Source organism: Meleagris gallopavo, chromosome 3, assembly GCF_000146605.3.
Source record: "Meleagris gallopavo isolate NT-WF06-2002-E0010 breed Aviagen turkey brand Nicholas breeding stock chromosome 3, Turkey_5.1, whole genome shotgun sequence".
Classification (NCBI taxonomy): domain Eukaryota; kingdom Metazoa; phylum Chordata; class Aves; order Galliformes; family Phasianidae; genus Meleagris; species Meleagris gallopavo.
Window position 1 is genome coordinate 16,569,649 of NC_015013.2, and position 22,385 is coordinate 16,592,033.

Consider the following 22,385-nt stretch of genomic DNA (forward strand, 5'->3'; position numbering starts at 1 on the left):
GCTGCCTGGCTCTCCAAATATTGTTTAACAAAGCTATTATCTTTTGTTTGTTTGTAATGATAACTAGATGTAATGATCACATTATGGGCAAGAGTTGTAAACTACCTGGATATACTCTTTATGTAAGACTAGAGCAACACACTATATTTCATACAGAAACATACTTGTGCATGTGTGTGCTGATCTCCTTCAATAAACAGTTGAAATATTTTATACAACATTTCTCCTGTACATTACATAGGAATAGAACTAGCTCAGTAGCAGTTTCAGAAAAGAAAGAACAAGTCAGAAAAGTTTATTGAGTTGTCTTTGCAAACCTAAGTATGCTGGGGGAGCATTCTCCACCCATTCTTATCTTCTGTAAAAAAAGTGGAGATGATGGACTATCCCAGCTGTGAATTAATAACAGAGGTAGCAAGTATGCATATGTCCCATTTAATTCATCATCTTCTTTGTAACAGAATATAATTCAGGAGGATGGATATCCTGTCCTAGTACAAAGAAATATCATTTACAAAGATTCTTACGTATCCTATCTCAAGGGACAGGGCTGTTGTAAAGAGAGGCCTATCATTGATTAAGCTTTAGAATATGTACAAGGACAAATGCACTTCATATAAAATAGTATAGTTTAGCTAGTGCTCAATGCAGACAATTTTTAAAATTTTCATTTAACTACACAATCATTCCTTAAAGTGGGGGGAAAAAAGAGAGGGAGAAAAGAGAGAGAGAAAGAAGAAATGAAAGGAAGGAAGGAGGGAAAGAAGGAAGGAAGGAGAGAAGGAAGGAAGAAAGAGGGAGGGAGAAAGTGTGCAAGAAAGAAGGAAAGAAGTAAGGAAAGTAAGGAAGGAAGAAAGGAAGATAAAGGAGGAAGGGAGGAAGGGAGGGGGTTCTGCTTAGACAACTATGAGTTCAGTTTTCTTTTATTTTCTCAATCTACACATCAACTTTTCACAAAGTATTATTTTATATGTTTATTAAAAGGATGGAAACATTTTAAAACCAGGGGCACCTTGTTGAGAAACCAAATCATAAAGAACAACAAAACAAAACACCACTAGGAAACAAGCATAAAAATATTTAAACTTTTTCTACATCAAGAAGTGCCACAGTTCTACAAAAATAATCTAAATAGTTCCAGATCTCAAGAGGCTGGGTTCGATCAAAATTCCTTCTTGACTAAACATAACAGAAGCCAATAAATTAATATAAAAGCTAAAATTTGACACCTATCAAAGTTATGTTCCATGAACTCGCAGTTCCAGTGAATGAGACAAATTTCAACTGAAATAGTGCTTGATTATATATGACAAAGTGATTCTAATGCAGAAGATCAGCAAAGTAAACTGGATAAGATGCTTACTAAATACCATGGATTAAGTTGAATGGCATGATAGTAAAGCTTAGTTGTAAAATTTGCCATTGATACTATTACTGTAAACATATAAAAGAAATGAGCCTATGCCTTAGGAAAACACTGCCTATACCTACACTTACAAACTAAAATATAACAAGATTTTTTCTATATGCAGCAGCTCAGTAAAAGACCTCCGGTCAGTGTTTTGGCCCACGTAACCCCAGGAAAGCCCTAGGCACATACAGGGAACTATTACATGCTTGCAGATGCTTTGCATGACATACCTTTGCCATTTGAGCAAGGGCCTTAGAGAGTTCTTGTCTCTTTAAGGATGTGGAGCAAAGCCCTGGGGCAAATGCACAAAACCCTTGAGTTCTCCTGGGGGCCACCTTTGTACGAAAAGATGAAGGAAGATTAATTTGAATTTTCTGTCCCACATTTCTATATGGTTATGTGGAGAGAACTCAAATGGGAGTGCTGTCATTTTGTTTGGGTGTAATTCTGCAGGATGATGTTAGATAGTTCACCTTACAGGCTCAAAGTAAGCTCACTGAGACAAATTCAGGACTTCACACAAGGGATAGTTTATGAAAGTTTTATTTCTATGGACAAGGCTATTTCTCTCAGATTGCAATGCTATACTTTAGCAGTTTAAGATCTATGCGAGAACATTCTTCCACCTTAGTTCCAAGTTCTCCAGGTTATTCTGCTGCATTTTCTAATACACTCAGCTTGCTTTTCTTTTCAGTGATTTGACTGCTATCAGTGTCTACTCTTACAAAATAGTTTTTCCTCTCCTCAGTTAATATAAAGGGCTGATGATTAGCAGCGGCTAGGATTCAGGCAGTTACCATTCATAACATTCAAAGAGCTAAGCCACAGCAGTTCAGGCAAAAATATACTGCCCTCTCAAAAGCTGCTGTTAGAGCTAAAATGAGCTAAAAATCAGTTGAAATAGATAGAAATCCTGAGATCTCACACTGCTAGAGGAACTTGAAGTCTGTGGTCATTTACAATTAAAGGCAAAATCATATTTATTAAGCTAAAAATATGCTTAGTATTAGCTAGGAGAAAGAAAAAAGACACAACTGATCTTTCTAAATAGCATTTCTCTGATCTGTATTTTCTTCCATATTGCTCCTTCTATCTTCACCTTACATAGACTTTTGCATCTCTGTGCTCTTTGGGTAGACATCGGAATCAAGACAATCCTTGAGAGTGTAAAGGAATGGTATTTTAGGGAGTCACTGGCTAACATCTACATTCTTGGGTAGATCATTTTGTAGTAATTTAAGGTAAACTGTGATTGTGGGTTGTTGTGTCCTCAGCATGAATGGCACCAGTAGGCCCTATGCTGTTTCAAGTTTAGAGGCTCAAATCCTGTAGTCTATTACTCCGTCTGTGCTCACATATGATTATTTATGAGCGTTCTCACTTCTGCATCTTTGGGGTCTATGAGTGATCTAATGTTTAATCACATATAGAATGGAAAAGATAGGGTTATGAAAGATAGCAAGAGGCAATCTACTTCAGTTTCCTGTCCTAACTTTACAAGAGATGATCCTGAAAGACATTTTTGTCATCTCCTTAGAGATCTTCAGCAGAAAAGATTGTAAAACCTACTCTTCAACTTTCTATCACCTGTGCTGAGTTACTTTCAAAATACTTTCCAAAGTGAATATCCTAATTGCTCTGCATCTTACTATTTTTATCTTTCAACTATTAGCTCCCCAGAACTTAATGTATTTTAGTGAAAATATTCTGTCTGTTGGAAAAAAATAAAAAGCACAACTTTTAGTGTTAGTTATATAGGAAAATCTATCATACTGCTGTGAGTCTTAAATAACTCCCATAAATTAACAATGATAGAGCACTATTTATGAAGATATAGATGAGAAAATTGCTGCAATTCAGAGGTTTTGAATGCTTAATTGCTTTGTGTACAGCTATTTGAATGCATGTTAAAAAATAGGTCAAGAAGTTACAATAGTTTATATTATAATATCTAAGTGGCTATTTTATACTCAATTTACCTCACATTAGCTATTTACTATGTACTTATATATAAGTCTTCACATTTAGAAAAAGAAATTAGAACTGGAGATAAAAAGCCGCACAGTACTTACACTTTTGAGAAAAGTACATTCAACCTGCATTTGTTTTAGCCGCTGTGGGACACTGAGACACTTGTCAGAGCCCAAGAGGCTTACCAAGCCTCAGGGATTCATAGAATTTAAATGACTTGCTGCTCTGGGGGAAATCAAGTGTGTCAGAGATCCCCCAGGGTCTAACCATCTAATTAAAGGAACCTTTCTTCTTGATCATCCTCATGTAAATATATAATGAACCGTCAGACTAGAATCATTCTGTTTACACATCATCTGCCAGTCAGGAAGATCAATGATGAGAGCAAGCATTTTATGTTTATCTGCTGAATATGTTGCAGATCATCTAACAGATTTCTTTATGAAGAGTTGGATCTTGATAAGCAGGCTGGGAAGCCTAGAGCAATTCTGAATATTCTCTTAAGATGCTATTTTCAATGATGAGATAGATGTTCAAGTTAAAAAGCTCTAGGATACTTCATTTTTTGACATGATAGATTATTTTATTCAGCACATAGAATCCAGTGCATTGTATTTATGATTCTTTTCAGAATCAGAAATACCATGAAAAGTGTTCCTTTATGCACAACTACACACTTAATAAAGGCTTTATCTTTAGCTCTACATTTTAAACATCATCATCTATTGGACTAAATGAAAGCAAACCACACCAAAATGATTTCCCAATAGCAAAACAGAATCTGTTCTAAAACAACAATACAGGAAAAAACAGCAAACAAACAAACAAACAAACTTTCATTACTTTCATTTTATAAATCCCAGTAATAGTACATAGAGTATTCATTTATGTTTTGCCTACATTTGAAAATAGTTCCTCTAAACTGTTTGGAAAAGAAATAAAAGACTTTTCAGATAGGTCTGGAAGATAATAGACCTAATGTATATGTATATATATTTAAGTGGTCATATTACAGTTCTTATTTGGGTGGACTCGTACAAAAATACTCAAATATAGCTAATATTCATTTCCTTTTTATTGCTTCTCCAACTGCCTTCCTATTTCATGTCATTATTTCAACTTTATTTTCAGTATTATCATCATCATCCTACTTCAAGCTCATTCATGATACTCTTCCCTGCTTTTTATATTCCCTTTTTCATATAAACAGGAGTTTTTCTTTCTCAGAGAAGCCAAAAGTTTCTCAAAGGCATGGAAATCTAACAACAAGTGAGGCATCTTTTGAAGAAGCTACAAAGGATTATATGAAGTATGAATGATACTAATTAGATGCTGTAACTTTTAAACAGTTTGAAAATTCAGGAACTTCTAAAGGCAAGATAATCTCCTTTCTTCCTAGTTTCCCTTTTAACCTTCAGTGATTACTCTTTATTCTCTGTCTGTAACCAAAGAAATAAATCCAGATGAAGATTCACAGTATTTAGCATTTTTATTGGGAAGAACTGCCAGTTCTTTGATGTATGCTATTGTTAAATTCATTGCTTTGGTATTAGAAAATGTGATTCTTGCTGCAAGCCCCTTCTCCTGTTGTACATCTTGCTTTGTGTTGGTAGAGAAGCTCAACTAAAACACAGAATGTTTCTTTAGTGAGGAAATTTTCTTAAAGCATATGAGAACCTACATTAATATCATCCAGTAAAACAGGAATTACACTTTTTTTTCATATAAAAATAAAGGACATTTGGCAAGCAGGAATTATCTTACCTGTGTTTGACAATATTCCCTCCTCTTTTAAATGCCCACGTGTTTAAGGAGAGAACTTGATCAGAGGTGAAGGAATTATAAAGAATTAATACTTACATTTAAAATAATAATACATTAGATCAATGACATACCATTATGTTATGCTACCTCATCATGGCTTCTCTGTCCACATTCTGCCTTCTGTGATGCTTGCAAACTTGGCAATGCTTCTCTTGATAGCTTCCTTATAGTTTGTGACTTAATATTTAACTTTTGATGCAGGTGCCCATGTTTTTACCACATTTAACAGCACAAGGACACATCCAATTTGAGCAACCTGTTGGAGAGATTGCTTATTCTTTCACAGCAATTTTTGTACCTCGTAGTGAAATTTCTGGAAGAAAACCATCTGTTCTATTTTTTTCCATCTCCTATAATGTCTGTAGTTTCTTAATCCTGCAATTCCAACCTTCCATTTTTTAAAATTTGACCGCAGTAATTCTGAACTTGAAGTCTTATGTGTATTTTTTTTCTGTACAAAGCAAATCAGTGAAACAACTTCAACTCTTTTCTGTTTGCTGGTTTTCATTTGAATCATATGATATCACACAGGAAGGATTATGTTTTCCAACTCAAGGCTCATAGAAGATGACCACCTACAACTTCTAGCAATTTATAATGTAAAACATAATCATTCTTGAAGTGCTGCACATGGCCTTGGTAAGTCTGAAACTCAGATGATCTTCTCCCATACTATTCATTTCCCAACTCTTATCTCTAGTTGTCCTGTCAATTGTGAAATCTTGCTTCTGTGACACATTGAGCCGAATCATAAAATGGTTTAGGTTGGAGGGAACCTTAAAAACCATCTAATTCTAACCCCTCTGCCATGGGCAGGGCTGCCAACCACTAAATCATGTTGCTGAGGGCCCCATTCAATCTGTCCTTGTGTGTCTTCAGGGATGAGGCATCCACAACCTCTCTGGGCAAACCTAACTCTTAGTTAACCTCTTTTGACTTGTGATCTTCTCAAACTACCTAAGTATCTGAGTGAGTTCAAGTATCATGTTTTTATCTTTGGCCTTTCAGTTCTCATTAGGTGCGCTAAGGGAGATTTGTGACACCCACATTTTCCTAGCAGGTTCCTTAAGCATGAATAATACTGTAGAAAGATTTACTTTTTCAAATAGTTCCTCAAAGCACTGATCTATGCTGAGTCCTATAAAATTATGATTAACTTTCCTTTCACACTTTCATTTTACTGTAGATTATTTTCTGGTACATTTAATTACCATATTGATTTACACCATAGGCTTTTATTTATATTCTTGAATATCTTACAAAAACTAACAACAATCATAGGCTTTTCATTCACTACTTCTTTTAGGGCCTACTTAGCAAAACTCACTAGCCTGACTCCTGAATAAGGCTAGGAGAGCTACAACTTCCACCCTTTTGTACATGTACTAGCAATGCTGAAAGGTACACTTGTTCATTCCACCACTTCATGTTCCCAATGAAGGGAAACATGGAGGAGCAGGAAGAAAAATGCACTGTGCTTAAGAGATTTATTGTAATCTTATCTTTACAGAGTCTGAGATTAGATTTCTATTTTAAAAAATTACAACAACTTTGTATGAATGAAAATGAGGAATAATGAACATGGGTATGGAGCATGAAGCTTTTCATTGACAACTTCAACCTAACAGATTATAGCTTTTCTTCATCTACTTTTAAAATTCCCTGAGGATAAAAAGATTTTGAACTCACACAGTTGGCAGTAGAAATAGAGGACACATGTCTACAGAGACCACTGGTTTGAGATCTCATTGTATAGGCATTCCACAAGCACAGAAGACAGCCTCGGACACAGAGGAAATATAAACTACAGATGCAGAGGAAAACATGACTACAGTGCACCCTCACCAACTTTCTGGACAACATCAAGCTAACTAATGCAGTTGATACAATAGAAAGAAAGGATGCCACCCAATGGCACCTGGAAATGCTCAGAAGGTGGGCCAAACAAGGTTCAGTAAGGACAAATGCAAGGTGTTGCACTTCAGTTGGGGTAATCCCAAATCTGAGTACAAATTGGGAGAACTAAAAGAGTTTTCAGCTAAAAGAGAGGAGATCTTAGGGGGAAACTTTTCACTCAGGCAGTGGTGAGGCACTGGAACAAGTTGCCCAGAGGAGTTGTGAGTGCTCCATTCCTGGACGCATTCAAGGTCAGGTTTGATGGAGGCCTGGGCAGCCCAATTCAGTGAATGTCAACCCTGCCCATGGCAGAGGGGCTGGTACTAGATGATCTTTAAGGTCCTTTCCAACCCAAGCCATTCTATGATATGTTATGATTCTATGCTTAAAAGATCCCACTTACAAAGTAGTCACAGCTATAAGACTAATTGCCACTTTGCCCTACATTGATGTCTGAACTAGTGAGAGAAATATTCTTTGGTATCTCTTGGGTGAGATAGGATGTGATAGGTTTTGCACTTAGACTCTAGAACCAAGTGAGTTCTCATCTACATTCATCCAGATACAGGGTCTAACTGGAGGCTCTGAAATGCCTCTTGGTAACCCGTATATTTTTAATTTGTCATAACTTTCCCACAAGTTGTTCTGTAGATGCAGGTTGTTAAGATGCAGTGACTGTTATCAAGAGACCTTAGTAAGGTTTTACTTCTTTGAGAATGTAGTGTCAAGATGCAGTGTATGAAGTTGGAAAAAATACATTTCCAAGGACATTTCCAGTATTTGCATATCTAGGTTTTCTTATCGTGATGGAACACGATAAATTAAAATAATTAAATCCTAAATAAAATTAGTTTATGATAATGCATCATCTACATTATGACAATAGATAAAGTCCTGTATTACTGATAGAGTTGGCATCATTCTTTAAGTACACTTTGTTATATATAGTCCTTTTCTACATGTATTTTCCCATTAAAGGAAAAGGATAACATAAGTTTGGTTCCTACATTACACAGCATTTTGCTTAATATGTAAATAAAAATTTGTATAATCACATTATTTCATTCTTTAATATTATTTGAAAGTTCTGCTATACAAGTTGGGTATTAATTATATTATTGCAATGAACTTTAGTATTGAAGCACATAAAAATGGTACAATTTGATGTTACTGACATGTTCATTTTATTGTTTGTTTTAATCATTATCAGTATTGGACTGTTTTTATGCAAGGAAGAAACGGCTGCATTGAAGAAACTTCTGCTACAAGAACCATAGTACAAATTTGAGAACAACTATAATAACTTCTAGCTAGCAATGTGTACATCTTACATATTTGCTTATCTATATTATACACACACAAATATATAAAAATAGATTTGTGTATGTATATACTTACATATGTATAAAATACACATAAATAAATATATATATGACTTCTGAAAAAGGCAATCAAATAAACAAACAGTAAACCAGTCCTGAATATTCTGAGTACATTTCAGATTTGCAGGTTTCAATTGGAAAGTTACCAACAAATATTCAGATGTCACCTTAAATAAACACTCAGATATCAGTGGCAATGTCTGGCAAGTGTACAGACTTCAGAGATACTGCAGTCTTAATGGAAAATAAAAGAAGACACATTGAGCATTTTTTGTCCTAACATAATCTACTTCTCTGATTGCTTCCTACCTTAGCCCAGCTGTTGCCCTGTATCTAACCCATACAAATAGAAAATAAACAAAAGTTAAGTAAGTTTGGCTGAATTTAAGAAGATTTTTGATCTGCCATAAGAATGTGAATTGTGGAAATGGTTAGTTAGAACAAAATTGTGAGCATAAAAAAATAAATAAATAAACAACAAAAAAATACTACCATGACTGGCTGTTGTGTATTGAGTGAAAACACTACATCAGCTCTTTTACACAAGCTGAATAGTTTGAGAGAAAGGAAGTGAATCTCAGTTCATGGTTTCAGGCAAGATAACATTGGTGAGGCCAGTTGCATTTACCCCACCAATTATCCTCACCTCTCTCAAAGTAGAGGAAGAACAAGGAGACTGGCAGGACTTTGAGCCTTCTCCACACTCCCACTGGCACCCCCTGCTAAAGAACAAGCATTTCTGCAGCAAGTGCTACGCTGTCAGACAGCTGAGTGAGAAAGGAAGGGTATGCTAGGGGACACCAGCCTGCAGATTCCAAGCCACTGTACAGCCTCAGAGACACACTATGGAAGAGCTGTCTAAGTTATACCAGTCTGAACTTAATGTTGAGAGGACACAATAGTTATTTAGTTTCATGGCACTTCTTATCCGACAAGCTGAGGCATGCAGGAAGGACTGTAATCCCTTGCAGATCCTTTAATCTGATGCATCTGTTCCAACATATTCAGGAATGCTTAAGTACCACTTGTGCAAAAGTTCTGCAGTCTAAAAAAGAGGGTATTTAAATAAAGTTGAATTAGGGAAAAAAAAAAAAAAGCCACAGTAGGCAAAATTGAGCATTTTATTTTGGTCACCTACAACACTAAATGCAGAGAAATGATTTTCCACCAGGAAAGCAATAAATATACTTAGCAGTGAGTATTATGTTACTTTAGTGTTACAGCAATGGCCACAGCCTGCAATGTCCTGTGTCAGAATCCCAGAGATGTCTAGAGAGCTGCAGTGGGGACTGTCCCAGGAGTGTGCTGAGCTCTAGTGAGCACTGTTAAAAACAGTCTCGTGAGGGATTTTTTTATTTTGCTTTTAAGAAACTGAAAATCAAAATTTTCAAATTGCAATGTGTCCTTTAGGAAATTCAGATGTGTAGTTAGCATGGCTTTTTGATGGTTTTGTTTTTCTGTATTGAAGGTAGTAGGTAAGGGTAGAGTTAACTCACGTAAACAAAGCCCACTGTCCTATAGAAATTAGAACATCTGTGTAAGTTTCCCAAGGCGAGCAGTATAATTTACCTCAGCAGGAGTACTGAAAAGGGTAAGAGCTATAAGCTGTGGAAAGGAAAATATTTGTTGCACTGGGACCAAAAATACTTGACAGGCTTGGAATTCTTACATTTTGTTTAATCCTTGAACCTCAAAATCAATTTTAGACCAAAATTTTTGACCCTTGTATTCCAAAATTCACAATCAGAAAAGGAAGAAAACGCTTAAAAGATTTGTTTGTCATACAACCTGGTCATCTGCAACTCCTAAGGCTTTCTACCTAATGATGGATGCCCAGTTCCTCTGAAATCAGAAAATAAGTGCTCCCTAGTGGTTGTAATTTTTTTCTTACAGTGTACTTCTGAAACAATATGTAGCATGCCTTGAATTATCAGAAGTCAGCTAAAAAATCCACTACCTTTTCTCTCAGCCTTCCTTTCCTCCCATTCTAATGTATTGATAAATCAGACCCATTCAGAGACCACCGTGGAAAGCCAAAATCGTGAGGGCTTCTCTATATTTACAGTACCGCATATTCACACCCCAGCAGCTCAGTGCCATCCTTCAGAAATCAGACAGCAAAGTGCAGATTGATTTTCCTTTTTTTAATTGCATCCCTGCCAAGATTCTATTGGGAAGAAAACAGAGGTATGGACTCGGGCTTTGCAGGTGCATTGACACAAGGTTATTTGTTAGAGATCAAATCTCCAGTGAACAGCTTGCTGCAGTTATTATTTCCAAGACTTTGATAATAACATCAAATTGATGTTGCCTTGGTGTGCACTGAAACAGCAACGAAAACCGAAAAGATGTTTGGAAAAGTACAGCAGGAAAGGAAGAGAAGAGGAAAGAAAGCTGATATTTTTAAGCAGCTTAAAGACAAATGTGCAATACTTTTCAAGATATACTGCTGAGTAATATACTTTATCAGGCATAATGCAGCAAAACTAATTTGCGAACAGCTACGGTTTTGATTTATTTCTTCTGAAGTTTAAATTTCTGTCTGTGCAATAGGATTTCAAGACATTAATGAAACACTTAACACTTGGTAACACATTTAAAAAATTACGTGTTTGTCTGGATTTTCTGCTAGTTTGTGTCCTCTTAGACAAAAATATCTGTCAGCAAGAGCTGCTTTGGCAGGGATAAATGGCTAAGGCCTCTATTTGTTGTCAGGTTTTGAGCAAAATAGAGGTATAATTTTAAGTTTCTTAAGTATGATTCTGGTGGCAAGAGAATCTTTCCGGTCTTGAGAGCACTAGAAAATCAAATGCCATGTCTGCCAGCTGCTAGCTTATAGGAAACATATACTTTCTTTGAAATGCATTTCCCCTTTCTCCACTCACTAGTATCCCGTTCTCTTTTAGGAAACAGAGCCACCTAACTAGAAGAGCTGAAATTCTTCCCTGTGCACCTTCAAAATATGCAATCAGCACTAGACTATACTCTTAGATCATGAGACTTCCTCTCAGCTACTTTGAAAGCATGTTGCTTCTACTTAACAATATTAGTCAGAGGAAAAAGCAAGCCTGGAAAAATACTATTACTGCTGGCAACTTCCACCGGAGAGTACAACTGCAATTACAAGTCTCTGGCCACATTATTGTATCCAATGTCTGTGACATGTTTCTATGCCTCACTAATCCCTATAGCACTTAATGGTGAGCAAGGGAGGAACAGAGGGACTGCAGTCCAGATGTGGAAGAATGAAGGCTGTAAGGAATCTCATACATCATCTCTTTTTTCTGCATACTACACACTTCTTTTGTCCAGCTTTCATTCTGCAGGTGACCCTTGTTGCTCAGCACACACTACACAATCCTTGCTTTAGCAACAGTAATTTAATGAAACAACGTGTCCATCTCTTATCTCACTGTTTCTATTAAGAAAATATTTCCATGGCACAAAAGTAAAGGTTCACATAAAGTGTATGTCACTATTCCAGTTATGTGCATGAACATACATTCACATGTATGTGTATATATGTATATATATATAAATATGTGTAACACAAACAAGTCCCGAGGAAATGGCCACAAATTGCACCAGAGGAGATTTAGATTAGACATAAGGAAAAACTTTTTCTCTCAAAGAGTGGTCAGGCACTGGAATGGCCTGCCCAGGGAGGTGGTGGAGTTGCCGTTCCTGGCAGTGTTCAAGAAGCATCTGGATGAGGAGCTACAAGATAGCTTTAGTAGACTGTAGTAGAAATGGTGATGGGAAGATGGTTGGATTAGATGATCTTGTTGGTCCTTTCCAATCTTGTATTTCTATGATTCTATGATTCTACAATATACATACTGTATGGGAGCTGTTGAGTCACGGACTGAACCACTGCTTGATCACCTGAGGCAAGGACTGGGTCAGCCGTGGGAGCACAGGTGAAGGCAAATCAACTGTGTGACTGGAAGAGGTGGAGCTGGGCTCCATCCCTTCTAGACCCCATTTACGGGCTGACTACCACTGGGGAAGGACCTCTTTCTGGAGATCCCTCCTTTTTTGAGTTTCTAATGCAAGCCTAGATCCTTGGATACGGGTAAGCATTTTTTTCTTGATAGTTTCTTTTTCACCATCTTTCCAACTATAACACCTGTAAAGTACTCTCCTAACTGCGCTACTCTTCCAACTGTACATACACCAAAACAGTTTACTGGTGCTTCGTTCCAGGCAGACTTTTTCAGCTCCCTTCTACAGACTTGAAGACTACTGAGGCAAGGAGAAAGGGCTAAGTTAATGCAAATAAATATTCAGGAACTGTCATCTAACACTTTGAGGGCTTCCACATGCTTAAACTAACTATTCAAACATGTGATAGAATTGCAGATATGATCCCTTCAACCTAATAAGTAAATCAAAAGACAGCAGATGAGAGTTGATTCCAAACACTTCAAAGATGAATACAAAAAAATCAAATTTATGATAGATACTTAAAAAAAAACCTAACAAACACCACTAGAATGGGGACTGCGTATCCTCCACGCTTTCAAATATGACTGCAGTACACTTCTGCACAAAAGTGTCTCATATTTTTTTCCTAATCTTTGTTGTAAAAGTGTAATGGGTCTTGCCATTTTGTTTTAGAAGACTGCCATTAAAACTAATGAAAATGCAGACAGCATCTGCAAAGTGTGACCCATATATATATATATTTTTTGTTTTTCCAAATGTCTTTACTTCAATGTGAAACAAAATCAAAATCATAATACACATGATCCAGATATAGAGGTTCTGCATAAAAAAGCTGACAATTTATTAGCAAATTAACTGTCATGGGGTAGAGCACAACTCCCTACGAATTTTCTGACAATATATAGAAAAAGAATACTTAAGAAATGTCATCAAATTATATTTTAAAATGTATCCATTTTATACTTCGTTTCCTTCTAGAATAACTGCTTCTTGATTTGATACATGAGAGCTGCTCGGAAAGTAATCCTTCCTATTTCATTATGTTTGCCCATAACATTAGAGGCAGACATTAGTGGTACAGCAGTAGGGGTTGAACATTCCCACCAAAATCCCATTACGTTTTGTTGCCATGTGACAGACTGCAGTACAGTATGACAAAATGGCATCTGATATGGAAGTGTATCTGAAGCAAAGATGTGCCACTGAATTCCTCCATTTGGAAGGAAAAAAAATTGCACCCATCCAAACAGTACAGCTGCACCTACACTATCAAACAGTGTTATTGTGCTCTTTTTATCTGTGTAGTTTCTATGGAAATAAATAGGAGATCTTACTTTTGGAGCAACCTATGATTAAATAGATAGACAGACAGATCTAAATCATGGATGCTGTTCTTCAGAGTTTCAACTTATAAGGAGACTTGGTGGTCACCGAAGAAGTGGATGAACTATGTGGGATTCAAGATTTGACTTTTCACCCATGGAGCCTATCATCACAAATACAAACTAGAGTAGCTGACCTGCTCTTATAGGATTGAAATAGTCCAGGCAATCAGATTTAAATATGAGTATACAAAATAAATTAAAATGGTTAAATCTGATTTAAAACAAGGTTTAACTGACTCTGCTTAACAAATTATTATGATAGACAAATAGTACACCTCAGGAACAAGGAACAAAGACAGGAAGATAATTATCTAATTCTTAAGGAACACCGAACTAAATTGATTGCAATGGAAAGAAAGGCAGCTTTTCTAATGCCAAAAGTCAGATTTCCTAAAATGAAAACTGCACTCAATTTCTCAATTATTTTTTAAAATTCAGTTTCCAGAACTTCTTTGCATTAAGTTCAGCCACAAATCATCAGGGAGTTACATTAAAACAAGAAAACAAATAAAAAATCACTTTGTTAAAAAGGAAGACAAAAGGATTATTTCCACTTTCAACCTTGATCTGAACTGGGAGAGTACCTTAATAATCTTCCAAAAATGTCATCTGGAAATTTACATTATTTGGATGTAAAATTAACACTGAATTTCAAACAATGGGAAGTTGTTCATGTACAGCTGCTTAGGTTTTCAGGAAAGAAAAAAAAGAGAGAAAGAAAAACAGAGAGGAAAAATAAAACCATTCCTCAGCTGGTGCATCCCCAAATACTACCTCACGTCAGATGAGCAGACACACTGAATTTGTTACATTATGTTCTCTTACAGATCTTTCATAGATCAGAACAATCAAAGTGATTTTATCAAAACTGCTGATTATATCAAAATTAGACTGAAAAGTTAGTAGAACATAAAGCAGACCCAGAAACTTTTCAAAGAAGACAAAATTCAGAAAGAGAGAGAAGAAATTGTAAGATATAAAATCAAAGCCGTTCTCTGTGTTTCCAAACCTATTCATTCAAGATTTTCCTCAGTCCAGCAATTTAGTCAGTTTTTCAGTTACAAAAATCTCCACACATTCCTCTACTAAAGTATAGAAAGAATCTTTATTTGTGTCATTTCTGCATGGTGGCTGTGCTGTTGCTCCCTCCTCTCATCAATGGTATTTGATTTGTTGCAGTCTCCTTTCATTTTGCCTCTGTCTTTCACTTCTGATTGTTACATTCAAAATCTTCCCCATGGAGGGAGGGAAGTATACTGGATGTGTAAAAGCCAAGAATCTATTAAAGTGTAGTTGACATTTTAAGAGTCTACATGAAATTATTACACAAGGAATAAGGGAAAAAAAAAAAACAACAAAAAAACACAACAATAATACTGCTGTAAAAATTATTCTACAATTGTCATAGACCAAAAGAAGCTAAAATACCCCGCAACAACGAGCAAACAACCAACCAGACAGGCCAACAAAAAGTAAACCTGGGACCTACATATTTAGAACAGCTTCCGAAAGTATTCCCTGATCAATTCACTTCCTTTTTCCCTTAATATAATCTGCATTAATAAATGACCACCAAATAGCAGTGTTGGAACTAAAAACAACGTGACAATTTTCTGTTTCTTTGTTTTTTGTGTTTTTTTTTTTTCCTTAAAAGAATATGATCCCAACTCCATAACAAGAGACTGATTCTTTATATTTCTAGAGATCTCCAAGGAAGAAGATTCCACAACCTCTGTGGGCAATCTGGGCTGGTGTTCCACCACCTCAACTGAAAAGAAGCATTTCCTGATGTTCACATGGAATCTCCAGTACTTTCAGAGCATGCCCTTTAACTCTTGTCTTTGCACAGGTGCTGTCTGGTTCTGTGTTATCTTCAAACTCACTTCAGGTATTTACAGACACTGAAGAGAATTGCTCTGGACCTTCTCTTCTCCAGGCTCTCTCAGCCATTCCTCACTAGAGATTCTCCAGTGTCTTCATCACCCTCATGGCCCTTTGCTGGACTTTTTCCGGGATGCTCAAATCTCCCTTGCACTAGGGAGCTCAAAACTGGACACAGTACTCCAAGTGTGGTTTCAACAGTGCTGTCCCTTGACATGTTGGCAACACTTTGCCAAATGCAGTCCAGGATACTACCATTTACCTTCTTTGCTGCAAGGGCATACTGAAAGCTCATGTTCAACTTGGTGTCCAGCAGGACTCCAGTTTCTGTTCTGCACAGATGCTTTTCAACATGATGGTCCCCGACTGCATGAGATTCTTCTTCATGAGGTGCAGGACTTTGCACTTCTTGCTGATCTTCATGGAGTGAGTTCCTGTCAACCCATTTCATTGCTGAGGGTACGGTATAGATCACTAATGTAGATGTCTAACAAGTCTGGACCTTGCATCAACTTCTTGGGTGTACCACTAGTTTTTTCCCTCCACCTAGTCTTTGTGACACATTTCACCAGTCTTTGGGCTTGGCCATCCAGTTTTCAGTCCACTTTACTCTCTGCATTCATCAGCAGCTTGCCTATGGAGATCTTATGGGAAACTGTCAAAGGTCTTACTGAAGTTTAAGTAGATCATATCCACAGCTTTCTCACATCTACCATTTCAACATGTAAGTTATTGAGTGGGCCAAGTATGAATTTCCTACAGTGGATTCATTCTGACTTGGTGATTTTTAGGTCATTCATGCTCTCCAAGATTAGCTGCTCCTTCAGTTTCCCAGACACTGAGGTGAGGCTAACTAACTTGCAGTCCCCTTGGTCCTACTTGACCTTCTTGAATATAGAGGTGACATGTGCTTCTCTCTAGTCTGTAGGTACTTCTGGCATGGTGACCATGCACAATGAGCAATCAAAGATTATCAATAGTTGCCCCATAAAGGCATCTGCCAGCTGCTTCGGTACTTGTGGATTCATCACACCAGGGCTCATTAACATTTGTATGTTCAGATTGTTGAAGAATTCCCTGATCTAATCCTCTTCTACCAAGGTATATTTTTCTTGCTCTAGTCCTTCCCCCAGACTCTGGGACCCGGAATTCCTCAAAGCTTGGCAAAGACTAAGAAAAATAAGTTATTCAGTTATCCAGCCTTTTCCACATCCTCTGTAACCAGGTTCTCCATCTCATTTAGCAATTAGCCCACATTTTCCCTAGCCTTCCTTTAGTCACCTATGTGCCTATTGAAATCTTTATTGTTGTCTTTGAAATCTTTGTCCAGTTTTAAAATGTTTTTAAATCCCAGAACTTTTTTGCTGCTGCTGCCCTCACTTCTCACTGCCCCTACCTCCCTTTTATTTGTTCTATGCCAGATGAAACACCCCTGTCAGCAGGCCTGATAGTGCGCCCAGGATCTTTAGTACCTCTCTCCCTTTTAATCTGCTTTTCCTCTTTCTCCTTTTCTCTTTCACCTAAAACTGTTAAGTTACATAACACTTGAATTTCTAATAAAACTCACAGCTTATGTAGATACAATTGTGGGAGGGGCAACACATAGAGGATAACTCTCTTATAGAAAACTCCTATTAAAGTCAATGGTTTTTTCTTTTATGTATGGACCTTGACAGTTGTTTCACCTTAATCTAATGGGGTATTTGAGAATCTGGTGATTCTCCCTTCCTTCAAAAGTGGGATATGATAAGTATACATTCTAAACACATATTTGAAGAGACCAAAGTATACTTTACTAACATCCAGGTCTGTGAGCTTGTTCTTCACTCTTCTCACTCTCCTCAGGATTCTGTACTCCACCATCTCATAGTTATTGCAGCCAAGTCTGCCTTTGACATTCACATTCCCAGCAAGTCCCCCCATTGCTGCTGAGTATGGCATTTAGTAGAGCAGCTCTCCTCACTGGCTCCTATATCGCTTTTGGAAGAATAATTGATGCAATCCATGAACATCCTGAATTGCTTATGCACTGCAGCATTGCCCTTCAGCAGATATCAGCATGGTTGCACTTCCTCAGGAAGACCAGGGTCTGCAAACATGAGGTTGTTCCTAAATGTCTATAGGGGGCCTCATTCACTTTTTCTTAGGCAAATTCTGCAGAAGTTGTTTTCTTTTTCACGTGATATAGTGCTTGAGCAAGCATTTAGCAACCCTAACCGTGCTGAGCTGGGGGGGGACTAGATAGTCTTTGAGGTTTCTTCAATCGAAGCTGTTCTACAATTCTATGACCACCTTCCTTTTTTCAGAGGACTTGCAGCTAGTAAAATGAGCATCCAGTAACATTGTTCAGTGGTAGAAAAAAATCATGGCAAACTGTTTTAGTAGGTAGCACTAAAACTGATACATACTTAGCATTCAGACTTCAATATTCATCAGGTACCTGTGAACTACAACTGTTCAAAATAATCTACTGCTTTTCCATCATTATATGCCCTATATGTAGATTTCTGAAACTATGTATGTGTCTCAGCTGTGCCACAGGACTGTGGTGTCCATCTCAATTGACAGTAGCTGAAAATTTCATCAGATATTGGGACAGATATTTTGATTAGGCACTTTTCACAACACTTTGTTTTATTATTTTTTATTTATGTATTTTGGCGAATAAAAGTCACCTTGATGGCTAATAGTCCACATACATATTTTTTATATATTTCATTTTAGGTTTAAAATGTTGTGCTTCCTAGGTAGTACATCACAATCATCCTAGGGATTGATTCAAAATCTACCACAACCAGTAAGATGTTTCTCATTTATGTGATTAGGGACCGAAATAGCTTCATCATCTTTTAAGTCTCAGGGTCTTCTTTTTTGTGACCTAGAGTCGTACAGAAGCTAATAAGCCTGAATACTAGGTAGAAATATAAAAGTGCTGATAGCAAACCAAATATAAAATTCTGCTTAAAGATCTGTTGTGTTTCAGAAATCCAAGTTCTGAAAAAGAGTGCTGAAATCTATGTCTTTGGAATTATCTTGATCTAATTTTCCACGGTTTTTTTTTGTTTTGTTTTGTTTTGTTTTTTAAAGGCCTAAGTAAATCTCACCTATAATTTCTATTTGAAAGTACTGTAATCCTGTAATCAGTTAAAAGGTCTGAATGGTATAACTATAAGGAGTGGAATGTGGTTAATCACTTTCTGAAGAGTGAAGTGGACTAAGATTTCCAGATGCCTCAGAAAATATAAATTTCTTTTGAAACTTTCTTTTATTATGTTCCGCAGCAGGTAAGTTAGGTCAGTAAACATTCCCAGAGTTTCAGTTAAGAGGAAGACATTTTACTCTGTATATCAAAAAAGGAAAGGCTTATTACGTACAGACACAGATTTGTGGAGTCTGCTTACTACCCCCTTTATATTAGATTACATCCCCCTTTCCACCAAAATGATCTACCTTCCAAAATCATTCATATTAATAAAAAAAATCAGAAAGAAAATGAGGAATGTCATTTTGATGACATAACATGGAAGAAAAAGATTTTAAAAGAAATCCAAATACAATTCTGAAAGTAGAAGAAAGACAAGAATTGCTAGCTCATTTCAAAAATAAATTTCAAAATAATTTTACTGCATTTCAATGATGTTTATCTATGAAAATGAGCAAAGATATCTTTTTGCCAACATACAACTCACTTGGCCTGATAGAATTTGCTGACAGGTGTGTAGACACTATCATATAAATATTCTGAACCAAGTGCCTACTCAATACATGAATCGTAAACTATGTTTTGCAATTTACTAGTAAAGATCTGTGACTGCTACCAAAGCACTTTCTCTGCTTCTCTATCCTTTTTTTTAATGGCAATTATTTTATTTTTAGACTATGACACTGATAATATACTCTGCTGACTATTCAACTATGTCAGCAGAGTCAATCAAGTGCATTCATCAGGTACTAAAACTGAGCACTACACGAAAAAGATATATAATTGAATAGAACCTATTCACAATAAAGTACAAAGGCATCAACATTTTTATTCAGATTAAAGATATTTTAGTGATAAAATCTAACACATGCAATGTATTTATATCAAGTGCTTTTTCAGACTACACTAAAAATCAGTAGTGGATCTGTGGACCACCTTGGGACTAGTAATTATGTGTGTTTTAGTTAACAAAGATCAGTTTTAAAGGAAATTTCATATGGAAGAAATAATTTCTAGCAAATTATTCATTAGATAATTAAATCTCTTTTTCTGCTTATATAATTTGTGAACAGACCATGGTTTTCCCTAATGACTTGTTTATTCAAATGTATTCAACAAATGTCTTTCTAACAATTTTTCTTTATAGAGTGTATATCTTCAAGATGCACCAGTTGATTGTGATTGACCTAACAAGTCAAGGTATATTGCTTCTTTTTCCTTATCGAGTGATCCCACAAGACATTTTCTCTTAGAGAGTAAATTCTGGAAAAATGTTTAGATAAACATAGAGTCTTAAAGTTATACCATGAATAGCTCTGGTATGGTTCACAAATCTGGAATAGTATCTGTCCCTTGCCTTTCAAAGGCACACGTATGCTTTTGGAAACCTTGGTTCATGGTAAGTTGATGAAAATCAAACACATACAAAACAGGCATGGAAAAAAAAAAAGTTTCATTAAGATATTTAATAAATATTCTAGATTTTTTTCTCTGTTTCTTCATTTCATTTCAAAAGAAATGCTATGAACTCATCACATTCAGAATGATTTGTCTTCTTAATGGCACAAGAATAGAAGAAATAGTAGAAAAAACAATGAAAGAAGGATCAAATGGATATTTCACCCCAGCTGAATGGATATGTCACCCCAGGTAACATGTAACTTGAAAAAGAAATCCCTTCTTATTTTTCCATATTATTCTACAGGGTAAAAAACACATTAATGTTGCTTATGGAGAAGTATTATTGTATTCTAGAAGAAATTGTACAACAGGTAAACTCAATCAACAAAAAGTCCCCCACATATGTAATAGATCAGCACCCTTTACAATTAAAGGCATCTACTATCATGCAGACAAGTAAATACCAATTTTTTATTAGATTATTCCCATGTATTAGTGAATTTATTGTAACCCACTGCTATTAGTTTCAATAGAAGCTGTGTCCTGATTTATTTAATGCATTCAAGAATGCAATTTCTTGTGCAATTTATGTCTGCTAAACATACTCTAAAAGCTCAGGCCCTACTCCTGAAGTGTATGTATGTGGTGATTTCATTATGGCTAGCTAAATTCTACCACTACCACTACCTCACTCCTCCTCTTGAAATGAAGAGGAGGAGAAAATACAATGACAAAGGGTTCATGAGTTGAGATAAGGACAAGGAGATTGCTCACTAATTGCCATAAGGACAAAAGAGATTCACCATAAGGTAGATTAATGTAATTTATTGCCTATTACTAACAGATTAGAGCACTGAGAACTAAAAGCAAGCTAAAACCACCTTCCTCCCATCCACTCTATTCTATCTTTTCCACTGAGCAGCCCAAAGGGGAAGGAAATTAGAGGCTGCTCCTCTGTGGGCCTCTCCTGGGCTGCAGGGAGCTGCTGCTCCACGCCTGGAGCTCCTCCTGCACTAATCTGGGTTCCTGTAGGGCTGTTAAACATTCTCTCCCTGCAGTCTCCCAGCTACTGTTGCTCAGCAGTTTTCCCCTTCCTACATCCTGCTAGCTCACAGCACAACCAGCATCAAAACTCGGTTCTGGCAGTGATGGGTCCATGCTGGAGCAGTTGGGGCTGCTCTGCCCTGACATGGGGCAGCGTTGGGCTCTGCTCACAGAGCCACCTCTACAGCTCCCCGTTACCAAAACCTTGCCTGGTAAGCCCAAATGGTAGCCAGTAGAGCAAAGAAAGAGCTGCAAGGGACAGAGGAAGAATTTAAAAGCAAACATGAATTTCACTTTAAAATTTTTCTTCTTTATACTTTTTATCAGGATCAATATAGTTATTTGAAAGACAGCATGGAAAACAATACAGAACTGCACTAATATTAAACACTTTTTTTTTTTCAATGTTTTAAAGTATGGCTCAGTTGTTTTAAATCAAATTGTAAGGCATATCTTCAATGTATTTCATTTTCTATAACATTTTCACTAGAAATAGCATTCAATATTACTTTTCCTTAAGCAATTGCTACCAAAGAAACTACAAAGCCTTCCGTTATGAAGAATATTCTGTCCATCCACCCCCACTGGTCAGTTAGTTTTTCCACTTAATTATATACTTTGTTATAATGACACATCTGACAGACATCTAACATAACCCACAGCACAGATAAGTTTTTAACCAATATCTGTTACAAAAGAAGACTCTTTCATTATACTCATATTGGTATACAGCATACTTGAAGTGATCTTCTAATAGCAAAGGGATTTTTGCTACTCTCAAGAGAAAGACAGTATATTGAAGCACAAAATTTCATCCATAACTGTGTACTGTCCAAGATCAGGGCTAGAGAAAACCTAAACGCCTTTATATATTTGCCCTTTCATTCTCACCAAAACTACTGCTTTTGTATGAGCTAGTGATTTTTGCTTTTGACATCTTCTAAGAGAAAAAATTACATCTACTGATATTTTTGATATTTGCACATTTCACTATTTCAGTATGTTTTCTTTTATTCAGAAAAATACTTCATGTGCTGGTT

The 22,385-nt window shown here is 36.5% G+C and overlaps 1 long non-coding RNA gene across 3 annotated transcripts in view; it reads right to left on the reverse strand.

The window, feature by feature from the left end:
* The window catches only part of LOC116216434, a 111,255-nt gene that overhangs the window by 13,242 nt on the left and 75,628 nt on the right, over window positions 1-22,385 (reverse strand). The window contains exon 7 of one of the 3 annotated variants that reach the window (XR_004159164.1): window positions 823-5,462. The exons of the other annotated variants lie outside the window; for them this stretch is intronic. This is a non-coding gene — a long non-coding RNA (uncharacterized LOC116216434). Of the gene's footprint in view, window positions 1-822; window positions 5,463-22,385 lie in introns of those variants that run through there. 3 annotated transcript variants of the gene reach the window in all.